General features: G+C 38.2%; 17 non-coding genes across 17 annotated transcripts; all 17 read right to left on the bottom strand.

Annotated features, from left to right (window-relative positions):
• Positions 1 to 495: 495 nt before the first annotated feature.
• Positions 496 to 568, bottom strand: TRNAV-CAC (transfer RNA valine (anticodon CAC)). Its single transcript has one exon. It is a non-coding gene; the product is annotated as a tRNA-Val (tRNA).
• Positions 569 to 1,814: 1,246 nt separating this feature from the next.
• On the bottom strand, positions 1,815 to 1,887 carry TRNAV-AAC (transfer RNA valine (anticodon AAC)). Its single transcript has one exon. It is a non-coding gene; the product is annotated as a tRNA-Val (tRNA).
• A 993-nt stretch (positions 1,888 to 2,880) lies between these two features.
• TRNAV-AAC (transfer RNA valine (anticodon AAC)) lies at positions 2,881 to 2,953 on the bottom strand. Its single transcript has one exon. It is a non-coding gene; the product is annotated as a tRNA-Val (tRNA).
• A 724-nt stretch (positions 2,954 to 3,677) lies between these two features.
• On the bottom strand, positions 3,678 to 3,750 carry TRNAV-AAC (transfer RNA valine (anticodon AAC)). Its single transcript has one exon. It is a non-coding gene; the product is annotated as a tRNA-Val (tRNA).
• Positions 3,751 to 4,478: 728 nt separating this feature from the next.
• Positions 4,479 to 4,551, bottom strand: TRNAV-AAC (transfer RNA valine (anticodon AAC)). Its single transcript has one exon. It is a non-coding gene; the product is annotated as a tRNA-Val (tRNA).
• A 345-nt stretch (positions 4,552 to 4,896) lies between these two features.
• On the bottom strand, positions 4,897 to 4,969 carry TRNAV-CAC (transfer RNA valine (anticodon CAC)). Its single transcript has one exon. It is a non-coding gene; the product is annotated as a tRNA-Val (tRNA).
• Positions 4,970 to 7,385: 2,416 nt separating this feature from the next.
• Positions 7,386 to 7,458, bottom strand: TRNAV-AAC (transfer RNA valine (anticodon AAC)). The gene has a single exon. It is a non-coding gene; the product is annotated as a tRNA-Val (tRNA).
• Positions 7,459 to 7,539: 81 nt separating this feature from the next.
• On the bottom strand, positions 7,540 to 7,612 carry TRNAL-CAA (transfer RNA leucine (anticodon CAA)). The gene has a single exon. It is a non-coding gene; the product is annotated as a tRNA-Leu (tRNA).
• Positions 7,613 to 8,371: 759 nt separating this feature from the next.
• Positions 8,372 to 8,444, bottom strand: TRNAV-AAC (transfer RNA valine (anticodon AAC)). Its single transcript has one exon. It is a non-coding gene; the product is annotated as a tRNA-Val (tRNA).
• A 232-nt stretch (positions 8,445 to 8,676) lies between these two features.
• On the bottom strand, positions 8,677 to 8,749 carry TRNAV-CAC (transfer RNA valine (anticodon CAC)). Its single transcript has one exon. It is a non-coding gene; the product is annotated as a tRNA-Val (tRNA).
• Positions 8,750 to 8,829: 80 nt separating this feature from the next.
• TRNAV-CAC (transfer RNA valine (anticodon CAC)) lies at positions 8,830 to 8,902 on the bottom strand. The gene has a single exon. It is a non-coding gene; the product is annotated as a tRNA-Val (tRNA).
• A 767-nt stretch (positions 8,903 to 9,669) lies between these two features.
• Positions 9,670 to 9,742, bottom strand: TRNAV-AAC (transfer RNA valine (anticodon AAC)). Its single transcript has one exon. It is a non-coding gene; the product is annotated as a tRNA-Val (tRNA).
• A 1,522-nt stretch (positions 9,743 to 11,264) lies between these two features.
• TRNAL-CAA (transfer RNA leucine (anticodon CAA)) lies at positions 11,265 to 11,337 on the bottom strand. The gene has a single exon. It is a non-coding gene; the product is annotated as a tRNA-Leu (tRNA).
• Positions 11,338 to 12,095: 758 nt separating this feature from the next.
• TRNAV-AAC (transfer RNA valine (anticodon AAC)) lies at positions 12,096 to 12,168 on the bottom strand. Its single transcript has one exon. It is a non-coding gene; the product is annotated as a tRNA-Val (tRNA).
• Positions 12,169 to 12,550: 382 nt separating this feature from the next.
• On the bottom strand, positions 12,551 to 12,623 carry TRNAV-AAC (transfer RNA valine (anticodon AAC)). Its single transcript has one exon. It is a non-coding gene; the product is annotated as a tRNA-Val (tRNA).
• Positions 12,624 to 12,855: 232 nt separating this feature from the next.
• TRNAV-CAC (transfer RNA valine (anticodon CAC)) lies at positions 12,856 to 12,928 on the bottom strand. Its single transcript has one exon. It is a non-coding gene; the product is annotated as a tRNA-Val (tRNA).
• Positions 12,929 to 14,794: 1,866 nt separating this feature from the next.
• On the bottom strand, positions 14,795 to 14,867 carry TRNAL-CAA (transfer RNA leucine (anticodon CAA)). The gene has a single exon. It is a non-coding gene; the product is annotated as a tRNA-Leu (tRNA).
• Positions 14,868 to 15,026: the final 159 nt, after the last annotated feature.

Genomic DNA, 15,026 nt, shown 5'->3' with positions numbered 1-15,026 from the left:
AAAGTATGTTTCTGCCCACTTTCAAACTGAGGATCTTTCGCATATGAGATGAATGTGATAACCACTACACTACAGAAACAGCCTCTTGTGGAGTGGCAAAGTATTGAACCTGGAAGAGCCATAGTAACAGAATACTCTTAAAATCATAATGTAAAAGTATGTTTCTGCCCCACTTTCAAACTGAGGATCTTTCGCATATGAGATGAACGTGATAACCACTACACTACAGAAACTGCCTCTTGGGGAATGGAAAAGAATTAAACGTGGAAGTGCAATTTGCATATGGGCTTTCAAAAATATTTTTTTCTGCTAATAGTAACAGAAAAATCCTAAATAAAAAGAAATTTTCTGCCCAGTTTCAAACTGGGAACTTTTTGAGTGTTAGGCGAATGTGATAACCACTACACTACAGAAACTGCCTCTGTGGGGATGGAAAGTATTGAACCTGGAAGAGCCATAGTAACAGCATACTCTTAAAATCATAACGTAAAAGTATGTTTCTGCCCAGTTTCGAACTGGAGACCTTTTGCGTGTGAGGCAAACGTGATAACCACTACACTACAGAAACTGCCTCCGAGAGGATGGAAAAGTATTGCACCTGGAAGAGCCATAGTAACAGAATACTCTTAAAATCATAACATAAAAGTATGTTTCTGCCCAGTTTCGAACTGGGGACCTTTCTCGTGTGAGGCGAACATAATAACCACTACACTACAGAAACTATCTCTGCGAGGACGAAAAAGTATTGAACCTGGAAGACCCATAGTAACAGAATCCTCATAAAATCATAAAGTAAAAGTATGTTTCTGCCCACTTTCAAACTGAGGACCTTTTGCATATGAGATGAATGTGATAACCACTACACTACAATAACTGCCTCTTGGGGAACGGAAAATAATTAAACTTGTAAGTGCAATTTGCATATGGGCTTCCAATATTATTTTTTAGACTAATAGTAACAGAAAAATCCTGAATAAAAAATAAATTCCTGCCCAGTTTCAAACAGGGGACCTTTCGCGTGTTAGATGAACGTGATAACCACTACACTACAGAAACAGCCTCTTGTGGAGTGGCAAAGTATTGAACCTGGAAGAGCCATAGTAACAGAATACTCTTAAAATCAAAATGTAAAAGTATGTTTCTGCCCCACTTTCAAACTGAGGATCTTCTGCATATGAGATAAACGTGATAACCACTACACTACAGAAACTGCCTCTTGGGGAATGGAAAAGAATTAAACCTGGAAGTGCAATTTGCATATGGGCTTTCAAAAATATTTTTTCTGCTAATAGTACCAGAAAAATCCAAAATAAAAAGAAATTTTCTGCCCTGTTTCAAACTGGGAACTTTTTGCGTGTTAGGCGAACGTGATAACCACTACACTACAGAAACTGCCTCTGTGGGTACGGAAAAGTATTGAACCTGGAAGAGCCATAGTAACAGAATACTCTTAAAATCATAACGTAAAACTATTTTCTGCCCAGTTTCTAACTGGGGACCTTTTGCGTGAGAGGCGAACGTGATAACCACTACACTACAGAAACTGCCTCTGCAGGGATGGAAAAATATTGAACCTGGAAGACCCATAGTAACAGAATCCTCAAAAAATCATAAAGTAAAAGTATGTTTCTGCCCACTTTCAAACTGAGGACCTTTCGCATATGAGATGAATGTGATAACCACTACACTACAAAAACTGCCTCTTGGAGTACTGAAAAGAATTAAACTCGGAAGTGCAATTTCAATATGGGCTTTCAAAAATATTTTTTCTGCTAATAGTAACAGAAAAATCCTAAAATCTTAAATAAAAAAAAAGTTTCTGCCCAGTTTCAAACTGGGGACCTTTCGCTGGTTAGGCGAACGTGATAACCACTACACTACAGAAACTGCCGCTGCGGGGTTGGAAAATTATTGAACCTGGAAGACCCATAGTAACAGAATACTCATAAAATCATAAAGTAAAAGTATGTTTCTGCCCAGTTTCTAACTGAGGACTTTTCGCGTGTTTGGCGAACGTGATAACCACTACACTACAGAAATTGCCTCTGCGGGAATGGAAAAGTATTGAAAGTAAAAGTATGTTTCTGCCCACTTTCAAACTGGGGACCTTTCGCGTGTGAGGCGAACGTGATAACCACTACACTACAGAAACTGCCTCTGCGGGGACAGAAAAGTATTGAACCTGGAAGACCCATAGTAAAAGAATCCTCATAAAATCATAAAGTAAAAGTATGTTTTTGCCCACTTTCAAACTAGGGACCTTTCGCGTGTTAGGCGAACGTGATAACCACTACACTACAGAAACTGCCTCTGTGGGGATGGAAAAGTATTGAACCTGGAAGACCCATAGTAACAGTATACTCATAAAATCATAAAGTAAAAGTATGTTTCTGCCCACTTTCAAACTGGGGACCTTTCGCGTCTGAGGCGAATGTGATAACCACTACACTACAGAAACTGCCTCTGTGGGTACGGAAAAGTATTGAACCTGGAAGAGCCATAGTAACAGAATACTCTTAAAATCATAATGTAAAACTATTTTCTGCCCAGTTTCTAACTGGGGACCTTTCGCATGTGAGGCAAACGTGATAACCACTACACTACAGAAACTGCCTCTGCAGGGATGGAAAAATATTGAACCTGGAAGAGCCATAGTAACAGAATCCTCCAAAAATCATAAAGTAAAAGTATGTTTCTGCCCACATTCAAACTGAGGACCTTTCGCATATGAGATGAATGTGATAACCACTACACTACAAAAACTGACTCTTGGAGAACTGAAAAGAATTAAACTCGGAAGTGCAATTTGCATATGGGCTTTCAAAAATATTTTTTCTGCTAATAGTAACAGAAAAATCCTAAAATCTTAAATAAAAAAAAAGTTTCTGCCCAGTTTCAAACTGGGGACCTTTCGCGTGTTAGGCGAACATGATAACCACTACACTACAGAAACTGCCTCTGCAAAAACGGAAATGTATTGCACCTGGAAGACCCATAGTAACAGAATTAAAATCATAACGTAAAAGTATGTTTCTGCCCAGTTTCGAACAGTGGACGTTTCGCGTGTGAGGTGAACGTGATAACCACTACACTACAGAAACTGCTTCAGCGAGGACGGAAAAGTATTGAACCTGGAAGAGCCATAGTAACAGAATACTCTTAAAATCATAACGTAAAAGTATTTTTCTGCCCAGTTTCAAACTGGGAACCTTTCGCGTATGAGGCGAACGTGATAACCACTACACTACAGAAACTGCCTCTGCAGGGACAGAAAAATAATGAACCTGGAAGACCCATAGTAACAGAATACTCTTAAAATCATAACGTAAAAGTATGTTTCTGCCCACTTTCAAACTGGGGACCTTTCGCGAGGGAGGCGAATGTGATAACCACTACACTACAGAAACTGCCTCTGTGGGTACGGAAAAGTATTGAACCTGAAAGAGCCATAGTAACAGAATCCTCATAAAATCATAAAGTAAAAGTATGTTTCTGCCCACTTTCAAACTGAGGACCTTTCGCATATGAGATGAATGTGATAACCACTACACTACAAAACCTGCCTCTTGAGGAACGGAAAAGAATTAAACTTGGAAGTGCAATTTGCATATGGGCTTTCAAAAATATTTTTTCTGCTTCTAGTAACAGAAAAATCCTAAAATCATACATAAAAAAAATGTTTCTGCCCAGTTTCGAACTGGGGACCTTTCGCGTGTTAGGCGAACGTGATAACCACTACACTACAGAAACTGCCTCTGTGGGGATGGAAAAGTATTGAACCTGGAAGACCAATAGTAACAGTATACTCATAAAATCTTAAAGTAAAAGTATGTTTCTGCCCACTTTCAAACTGGGGACCTTTCGCGTCTGAGGCGAATGTGATAACCACTACACTACAGAAACTGCCTCTGTGGGTACGGAAAAGTATTGAACCTGGAAGAGCAATAGTAACAGAATACTCTTAAAATCATAACGTAAAACTTTTTTCTGCCAAGTTTCTAACTGGGGACCTTTCGCGTGTGAGGCGAACGTGATAACCACTACACTACAGAAACTGCCTCTGCAGGGATGGAAAAATATTGAACCTGGAAGACCCATAGTAACAGAAACCTCAAAAAATCATAAAGTAAAAGTATGTTTCTGCCCACTTTCAAACTGAGGACCTTTCGCATATGAGATGAATGTGATAACCACTACACTACAAAAACTGCCTCTTGGAGAACTGAAAAGAATTAAACTCGGAAGTGCAATTTCAATATGGGCTTTCAAAAATATTTTTTCTGCTAATAGTAACAGAAAAATCCTAAAATCTTAAATAAAAAAAAAGTTTCTGTCCAGTTTCAAACTGGGGACCTTTCGCGTGTTAGGCGAACGTGATAATCACTACACTACAGAAACTGCCGCTGCGGGGTTGGAAAAGTATTGAACCTGGAAGACCCATAGTAACAGAATACTCATAAAATCATAAAGTAAAAGTATGTTTCTGCCCAGTTTCGAACTGGGGACTTTTCGCGTGTTAGGCGAACGTGATAACCACTACACTACAGAAACTGCCTCTGTGGGAATGGAAAAGTATTGAAAGTAAAAGTATGTTTCTGCCCACTTTCAAACTGGGGACCTTTCGCGTGTGAGGCGAACGTGATAACCACTACACTACAGAAACTGCCTCTGCGGGGACAGAAAAGTATTGAACCTGGAAGACCCATAGTAAAAGATTCCTCATAAAATCATAAAGTAAAAGTATGTTTTTGCCCACTTTCAAACTAGGGACCTTTCGCGTGTTAGGTGAATGTGATAACCACTACACTACAGAAACTGCCTCTGTGGGGATGGAAAAGTATTGAACCTGGAAGAGCCATAGTAACAGAATACTCTTAAAATCATAATGTAAAAGTATGTTTCTGCCCAGTTTCGAACTGGGGACCTTTCGCGTGTGAGGCGAACGTGATAACCCCTACACTACAGAAACTGCCTCTGCAGGGAAGGAAAAATATTGAACCTGGAAGACCCATAGTAACAGAATACTCTTAAAATCATAACGTAAAAGTATGTTTCTGCTCAGTTTCAAACTGGGAACTTTTTGCGTGTTAGGCGAATGTGATAACCACTACACTACAGAAACTGTGTCTGTGCCAATGGAAAAGTATTGAAACTGGAAGAGCCATAGTAACAGAATACAAATAAAATCATAAAGTAAAAGTATGTTTCTGCCTACTTTCAAACTGAGTACCTTTCGCATATGAGATGAATATGATAAAACTGCCTCTTGGAGAACGGAAAAGAATTAAACTCGGAAATGCAATTTGCATATGGGCTTTCAAAAATATTTTTTCTGCTAATAGTAACAGAAAAATCCAAAAATCATAAATAAAAAAAAGTTTCTGCCCATTTTCAATCTGGGTACCTTTCGCGTGTTAGGCGAACGTGATAACCACTACACTACAGAAACTGTCTCTGTGGGGATGGAAAAGTATTGAAAGTAAAAGTATGTTTCTGCCCACTTTCAAACTGGGGACCTTTCGCTTGTTAGGTGAATGTGATAACCACTACACTACAGAAACTGCCTCTGTGGGGGCGGAAAAGTATTGCACCTGGAAGAGCCATAGTAACAGAATTAAAATCATAACGTAAAAGTATGTTTCTGCCCAGTTTCGAACAGGTGACCTTTCGCGTGTGAGGTGAACGTGATAACCACTACACTACAGAAACTGCTTCTGCGAGGACGGAAAAGTATTGAACCTGGAAGACCCATAGTAACAGAATCCTCATAAAATCATAAAGTAAAAGTATGTTTCTGCCTACTTTCAAACTGAGGACCTTTCGTATATGAGATGAATGTGATAACCACTAAACTACAAAAACTGCCTCTTGGGGAACGAAAAAGAATTAAACTTGGAAGTGCAATTTGCATATGGGCTTTCAAAAATATTTTTTCTGCTACTAGTAACAGAAAAATCCTAAAATCCTAAATAAAAAAAATGTTTCTGCCCAGTTTCGAACTGGAGACCTACAGAAACTGCCTCTGCGGAGATGGAAAAGTATTGAACCTGGAAGACCCATAGTAACAGTATCCTCATAAAATCATAAAGTAAAAGTATGTTTCTGCCCACTTTCAAACTGGGGACCTTTCGCGCCTGAGGCGAATATGATAACCACTACACTACAGAAACTGCCTCTGTGGGTACGGAAAAGTATTGAACCTGGAAGAGCCTTAGTAACAGAATACTCTTAAAATCATAACGTAAAAATATGTTTCTGCCGAGTTTCGAACTGGGGACCTTTCGCGTGTGAGGCAAACGTGATAACCACTACACTACAGAAACTGCCTCTGCAGGGTTGGAAAAATATTGAACCTGGAAGACCCATAGTAAGAGAATCCTCAAAAAATCATAAAGTAAAAGTTTGTTTCTGCCCACTTTCAAACTGAGGATCTTTCGCATATGAGATGAACGTGATAACCACTACACTACAGAAACTGCCTCTTGGGGAATGGAAAAGTATTAAACCTGGAAGTGCAATTTGCATATGGGCTTTCAAAAATATTTTTTCTGCTAATAGTAACAGAAAAATCCTAAATAAAAAGAAATTATCTGCCCAGTTTCAAACTGGGAACTTTTTGAGTGTTAGGTGAACGTGATAACCACTACACTACAGAAACTGCATCTGTGCCAACGGAAAAGTATTGAACCTGGAAGAGCCATAGTAACAGAATACTAATAATATCATAATGTAAAATTAGGTTTCTGCCTATTTTCAAACTGAGGACCTTTCGCATATGAGATGAATATGATAACCACTACACTACAAAAACTGCCTCTTGGAGAACTGAAAAGAAGTAAACTCGGAAGTGCAATTTGCATATGGGCTTTCAAAAATATTTTTTCTGCTTATAGTAACAGAAAAATCCTAAAATCATAAATAAAAAATAAAATTTTCTGCCTAGCTTCAAACTGGGGACCTTTCACGTGTTAGGCGAATGTGATAACCACTACACTACAGAAACTACCTCTGCGAGGACGGAAAAGTATTGAAAGTAAAAGTATGTTTCTGCCCTCTTTCAAACTGGGGACCTTTCGCATGTTAGGCGATTGTGATAACCACTACACTACAGAAACTGCCTCTGTGGGGACGGAAAAGTATTGAACCTGGAAGAGCCATAGTAACAGAATACTAATAAAATCATAAAGTAAAAGTATGTTTCTGCCTACTTTCAAACTGAGGACCTTTCGCATATGAGATGAATGTGATAACCACTACACTACAAAAACTGCCTCTTGGGGAACGGAAAAGAATTAAACTTGGAAGTGCAATTTGCATATGGGCTTTCAAAAATATTTTTTCTGCTACTAGTAACAGAAAAATCCTAAAATCATAAATAATAAAAATGTTTCTGCCCAGTTTCAAACTGGGGACCTTTCGCGTGTTAGGGGAATGTGATAACCACTACACTACAGAAACTGCATCTCTGTGTGAACAGAAAGTATTGCACCTGGAAGAGCCATAGTAACAGAATACTCTTAAAATCATAACATAAAAGTATGTTTCTGCCCAGTTTCGAACTGGGGACCTTTCGCGTTTGAGGCGAACATGATAACCATTACACTACAGAAACTACCTCTGCAGGGATGGAAAAATATTGAACCTGGAAGACCCATAGTAACAGAATCCTCAAAAAAACATAAAGTAAAAGTATATTTCTGCCCACTTTCAAACTGAGGACCTTTCGCATATGAGATGAACGTGATAACCACTACACAACAGAAACAGCCTCTAGTGGAGTGGCAAAGTATTGAACCTGGAAGAGCCATAGTAACAGAATACTCTTAAAATCATAATGTAAAAGTATGTTTCTGCCCCACTTTCAAACTGAGAATCTTTCACATATGAGATGAACGTGATAACCACTACACTACAGAAACTGCCTCTTGGGGAATGGAAAAGAATTAAACCTGGAAGTGCAATTTGCATATGGGCTTTCAAAAATATTTTTTCTGCTAATAGTAACAGAAAAATCCTAAATAAAAAGAAATTTTCTGCCCAGTTTCAAACTGGGAACTTTTTGAGCGTTAGGCGAACGTGATAACCACTACACTACAGAAACTGCATCTGTGCCAACGGAAAAGTATTGAACCTGGAAGAGCCATAGTAACAGAATACTAATAATATCATAAAGTAAAAGTATGTTTCTGCCTACTTTCAAACTGAGGACCTTTCGCATATGAGATGAATGTGATAACCACTACACTACAAAAGCTGCCTCTTGGGGAACGGAAAAGAATTAAACTTGGAAGTGCAATTTGCATGTGGGCTTTCAAAAATATTTTTTCTGCTACTCTTAACAGAAAAATCCTAAAATCATAAATAATAAAAATGTTTCTGCCTAGTTTCGAACTGGGGACCTTTCGCGTGTTAGGCGAATGTGATAACCACTACACTACAGAAACTGCATCTTTGGAGATGGAAAAGTATTGAACCTGGAAGACCAATAGTAAAAAAATCCTCATAAAATCATAAAGTAAAAGTATGTTTTTGCCCACTTTCAAACTGGGGAACTTTTGTGTGTTAGGCGTATGTGATAACCACTACACAACAGAAACTGCCTCTGTGTGGACGGAAAGTATTGAACCTGGAAAAGCCATAGTAACAGAATACTCTTAAAATCATAACGTAAAAGTATGTTTCTGCCCAGTTTTGAACTGGGGAACTTTTGCGTGTGAGGCAAACGTGATAACCACTACACTACAGAAACTGCCTCTGAGAGGACGGAAAAGTATTGCACCTGGAAGAGCCATAGTAACAGAATACTCTTAAAATCATAACATAAAAGTATGTTTCTGGCCAGTTTCGAACTGGGGACCTTTCGCGTGTGAGGCGAACGTGATAACCACTACACTACAGAAACTACCTCTGTGATGAAGGAAAAGTATTGAACCTGGAAGACCCATAGGTAACAGAATACTTATAAAATCATAAAGTAAAAATATGTTTCTGCCTACTTTCAAACTGAGGACCTTTTGCATATTAGATGAATGTGATAACCACTACACTACAAAAAATGCCTCTTGGAGAACTGAAAAGAATTAAACTCGGAAGTGCAATTTGCATATGGGCTTTCAAAAATATTTTTTCTGCTAATAGTAACTGAAAAATCCTAAAATCATAAATAAAAAAAAACTTTCTGCCCAGTTTCAAACTGGGGTCCTTTTGCGTGTTAGGCGAACGTGATAACCACTACACTACAGAAACTGCCTCTGCGGAGACAGAAAAGTATTGAACCAGGAAGACCCATAGTAAAAGAATCCTCATAAAATCATAAAGTAAAAGTATGTTTTTGCCCACTTTCAAACTGGGGACCTTTCGCGTGTTAGGCGAATGTGATAACCACTACACTACAGAAACTGCCTCTGTGGGGACGGAAAAGTATTGAACCTGGAAGAGCCATAGTAACAGAATACTCTTAAAATCATAACTTAAAAGTATGTTTCTGCGCAGTTTCGAACTGGCGACATTTCGCGTGTGAGGCGAACGTGATAACCACTACACTACAAAAACTGCCTCTTGGGGAACGGAAAAGAATTAAACTTGGAAGTGCAATTTGCATATGGGCTTTCAAAAATATTTTTTCTGCTACTAGTAACAGAAAAATCCTAAAATCCTAAATAAAAAAAATGTTTCTGCCCAGTTTCGAACTGGAGACCTTTCGCGTGTTAGGCGAACGTGATAACCACTACACTACAGAAACTGCCTCTGCGGAGATGGAAAAGTATTGAACCTGGAAGACCCATAGTAACAGTATCCTCATAAAATCATAAAGTAAAAGTATGTTTCTGCCCACTTTCAAACTGGGGACCTTTCGCGTCTGAGGCGAATATGATAACCACTACACTACAGAAACTGCCTCTGTGGGTACGGAAAAGTATTGAACCTGGAAGAGCCTTAGTAACAGAATACTCTTAAAATCATAACGTAAAAATATGTTTCTGCCGAGTTTCGAACTGGGGACCTTTCGCGTGTGAGGCAAACGTGATAACCACTACACTACAGAAACTGCCTCTGCAGGGTTGGAAAAATATTGAACCTGGAAGACCCATAGTAAGAGAATCCTCAAAAAATCATAAAGTAAAAGTTTGTTTCTGCCCACTTTCAAACTGAGGATCTTTCGCATATGAGATGAACGTGATAACCACTACACTACAGAAACTGCCTCTTGGGGAATGGAAAAGTATTAAACCTGGAAGTGCAATTTGCATATGGGCTTTCAAAAATATTTTTTCTGCTAATAGTAACAGAAAAATCCTAAATAAAAAGAAATTTTCTGCCCAGTTTCAAACTGGGAACTTTTTGAGTGTTAGGTGAACGTGATAACCACTACACTACAGAAACTGCATCTGTGCCAACGGAAAAGTATTGAACCTGGAAGAGCCATAGTAACAGAATACTAATAATTTCATAATGTAAAATTAGGTTTCTGCCTATTTTCAAACTGAGGACCTTTCGCATATGAGATGAATATGATAACCACTACACTACAAAAACTGCCTCTTGGAGAACTGAAAAGAATTAAACTCGGAAGTGCAATTTGCATATGGGCTTTCAAAAATATTTTTTCTGCTTATAGTAACAGAAAAATCCTAAAATCATAAATAAAAAATAAAATTTTCTGCCTAGCTTCAAACTGGGGACCTTTCACGTGTTAGGCGAATGTGATAACCACTACACTACAGAAACTACCTCTGCGAGGACGGAAAAGTATTGAAAGTAAAAGTATGTTTCTGCCCACTTTCAAACTGGGGACCTTTCGCATGTTAGGCGATTGTGATAACCACTACACTACAGAAACTGCCTCTGTGGGGACGGAAAAGTATTGAACCTGGAAGAGCCATAGTAACAGAATACTAATAAAATCATAAAGTAAAAGTATGTTTCTGCCTACTTTCAAACTGAGGACCTTTCGCATATGAGATGAATGTGATAACCACTACACTACAAAAACTGCCTCTTGGGGAACGGAAAAGAATTAAACTTGGAAGTGCAATTTGCATATGGGCTTTCAAAAATATTTTTTCTGCTACTAGTAACAGAAAAATCCTAAAATCATAAATAATAAAAATGTTTCTGCCCAGTTTCAAACTGGGGACCTTTCGCGTGTTAGGGGAATGTGATAACCACTACACTACAAAAACTGCATCTCTGTGTGAATGGAAAGTATTGCACCTGGAAGAGCCATAGTAACAGAATACTCTTAAAATCATAACATAAAAGTATGTTTCTGCCCAGTTTCGAACTGGGGACCTTTCGCGTTTGAGGCGAACATGATAACCATTACACTACAGAAACTACCTCTGCAGGGATGGAAAAATATTGAACCTGGAAGACCCATAGTAACAGAATCCTCAAAAAACATAAAGTAAAAGTATATTTCTGCCCACTTTCAAACTGAGGACCTTTCGCATATGAGATGAACGTGATAACCACTACACAACAGAAACAGCCTCTAGTGGAGTGGCAAAGTATTGAACCTGGAAGAGCCATAGTAACAGAATACTCTTAAAATCATAATGTAAAAGTATGTTTCTGCCCCACTTTCAAACTGAGGATCTTTCACATATGAGATGAACGTGATAACCACTACACTACAGAAACTGCCTCTTGGGGAATGGAAAAGAATTAAACCTGGAAGTGCAATTTGCATATGGGCTTTCAAAAATATTTTTTCTGCTAATAGTAACAGAAAAATCCTAAATAAAAAGAAATTTTCTGCCCAGTTTCAAACTGGGAACTTTTTGAGCGTTAGGCGAACGTGATAACCACTACACTACAGAAACTGCATCTGTGCCAACGGAAAAGAATTGAACCTGGAAGAGCCATAGTAACAGAATACTAATAAAATCGTAATGTAAAAGTATGTTTCTGCCTACTTTCAAACTGAGGATCTTTCGCATATGAGATGAATATGATAACCACTACACTACAAAAACTGCCTCTTGGAGAACTGAAAAGAATTAAACTCGGAAGTGCAATTTGCATATGGGCTTTCAAAAATATTTTTTCAGCTAATAGTAACAGAAAAATCCTAAAATCATAAATAAAAAAAAAGTTTCTGCCCAGCTTCAAACTGGGGACCTTTCACGTGTTAGGCGAACGTGATAACCACTACACTACAGAAACTGCCTCTGCGTGGACGGAAAAGTATTGAAAGTAAAAGTATGTTTCTGCCCACTTTCAAACTGGGGACCTTTCGCGTGTTAGGCGATTGTGATAACCACTACACTACAAAAACTGCCTCTGTGGGGACGGAAAAGTATTGAACCTGGAAGAGCCATAGTAATAGAATACTAATAAAATCATAAAGTAAAAGTATGTTTCTGCCTACTTTCAAACTGAGGACCTTTCGTATATGAGATGAATGTGATAACCACTACACTACAAAAGCTGCCTCTTGGGGAACGGAAAAGAATTAAACTTGGAAGTGCAATTTGCATATGGGCTTTCAAAAATATTTTTTCTGCTACTCGTAACAGAAAAATCCTAAAATCCTAAATAATAAAAATATTTCTGCCCAGTTTCGAACTGGGGACCTTTCGCGTGTTAGGCGAATGTGATAACCACTACACTACAGAAACTGCATCTTTGGAGATGGAAAAGTATTGAACCTGGAAGACCAATAGTAAAAAAATCCTTATAAAATCATAAAGTAAAAGTATGTTTTTGCCCACTTTCAAACTGGGGACCTTTTGTGTGTTAGGCGTATGTGATAACCACTGCACAACAGAAACTGCCTCTGTGGGGACGGAAAGTATTGAACCTGGAAGAGCCATAGTAACAGAATACTCTTAAAATCATAACGTAAAAGTATGTTTCTGCCCAGTTTCGAACTGGGGAACTTTTGCGTGTGAGGCAAATGTGATAACCACTACACTACAGAAACTACCTCTGTGATGAAGGAAAAGTATTGAACCTGGAAGACCCATAGGTAACAGAATACTTATAAAATCATAAAGTAAAAATATGTTTCTGCCTACTTTCAAACTGAGGACCTTTTGCATATTAGATGAATGTGATAACCACTACACTACAAAAAATGCCTCTTGGAGAACTGAAAAGAATTAAACTCGGAAGTGCAATTTGCATATGGGCTTTCAAAAATATTTTTTCTGCTAATAGTAACTGAAAAATCCTAAAATCATAAATAAAAAAAAAGTTTCTGCCCAGTTTCAAACTGGGGACCTTTCGCGTGTGAGGTGAACGTGATAACCACTACACTACAGAAACTGCCTCTGCGGAGATGGAAAAGTATTGAACCTGGAAGACCCATAGTAACAGTATCCTCATAAAATCATAAAGTAAAAGTATGTTTCTGCCCACTTTCAAACTGGGGACCTTTCGTGTCTGAGGCGAATATGATAACCACTACACTACAGAAACTGCCTCTGTGGGTACGGAAAAGTATTGAACCTGGAAGAGCCTTAGTAACAGAATACTCTTAAAATCATAACGTAAAAATATGTTTCTGCCGAGTTTCGAACTGGGGACCTTTCGCGTGTGAGGCAAACGTGATAACCACTACACTACAGAAACTGCCTCTGCAGGGTTGGAAAAATATTGAACCTGGAAGACCCATAGTAAGAGAATCCTCAAAAAATCATAAAGTAAAAGTTTGTTTCTGCCCACTTTCAAACTGAGGATCTTTCGCATATGAGATGAACGTGATAACCACTACACTACAGAAACTGCCTCTTGGGGAATGGAAAAGTATTAAACCTGGAAGTGCAATTTGCATATGGGCTTTCAAAAATATTTTTTCTGCTAATAGTAACAGAAAAATCCTAAATAAAAAGAAATTTTCTGCCCAGTTTCAAACTGGGAACTTTTTGAGTGTTAGGTGAACGTGATAACCACTACACTACAGAAACTGCATCTGTGCCAACGGAAAAGTATTGAACCTGGAAGAGCCATAGTAACAGAATACTAATAATATCATAATGTAAAATTAGGTTTCTGCCTATTTTCAAACTGAGGACCTTTCGCATATGAGATGAATATGATAACCACTACACTACAAAAACTGCCTCTTGGAGAACTGAAAAGAATTAAACTCGGAAGTGCAATTTGCATATGGGCTTTCAAAAATATTTTTTCTGCTTATAGTAACAGAAAAATCCTAAAATCATAAATAAAAAATAAAATTTTCTGCCTAGCTTCAAACTGGGGACCTTTCACGTGTTAGGCGAATGTGATAACCACTACACTACAGAAACTACCTCTGCGAGGACGGAAAAGTATTGAAAGTAAAAGTATGTTTCTGCCCACTTTCAAACTGGGGACCTTTCGCATGTTAGGCGATTGTGATAACCACTACACTACAGAAACTGCCTCTGTGGGGACGGAAAAGTATTGAACCTGGAAGAGCCATAGTAACAGAATACTAATAAAATCATAAAGTAAAAGTATGTTTCTGCCTACTTTCAAACTGAGGACCTTTCGCATATGAGATGAATGTGATAACCACTACACTACAAAAACTGCCTCTTGGGGAACGGAAAAGAATTAAACTTGGAAGTGCAATTTGCATATGGGCTTTCAAAAATATTTTTTCTGCTACTAGTAACAGAAAAATCCTAAAATCATAAATAATAAAAATGTTTCTGCCCAGTTTCAAACTGGGGACCTTTCGCGTGTTAGGGGAATGTGATAACCACTACACTACAAAAACTGCATCTCTGTGTGAATGGAAAGTATTGCACCTGGAAGAGCCATAGTAACAGAATACTCTTAAAATCATAACATAAAAGTATGTTTCTGCCCAGTTTCGAACTGGGGACCTTTCGCGTTTGAGGCGAACATGATAACCATTACACTACAGAAACTACCTCTGCAGGGATGGAAAAATATTGAACCTGGAAGACCCATAGTAACAGAATCCTCAAAAAAACATAAAGTAAAAGTATATTTCTGCCCACTTTCAAACTGAGGACCTTTCGCATATGAGATGAACGTGATAACCACTACACAACAGAAACAGCCTC

This window comes from Taudactylus pleione, unplaced genomic scaffold (genome assembly GCF_031769625.1).
Source record: "Taudactylus pleione unplaced genomic scaffold, aTauple2 ptg000050l, whole genome shotgun sequence".
Classification (NCBI taxonomy): domain Eukaryota; kingdom Metazoa; phylum Chordata; class Amphibia; order Anura; family Myobatrachidae; genus Taudactylus; species Taudactylus pleione.
The sequence above is the reverse complement of the archived record's forward strand: the minus strand, read 5'-3'. Positions and strand labels throughout refer to the sequence as shown.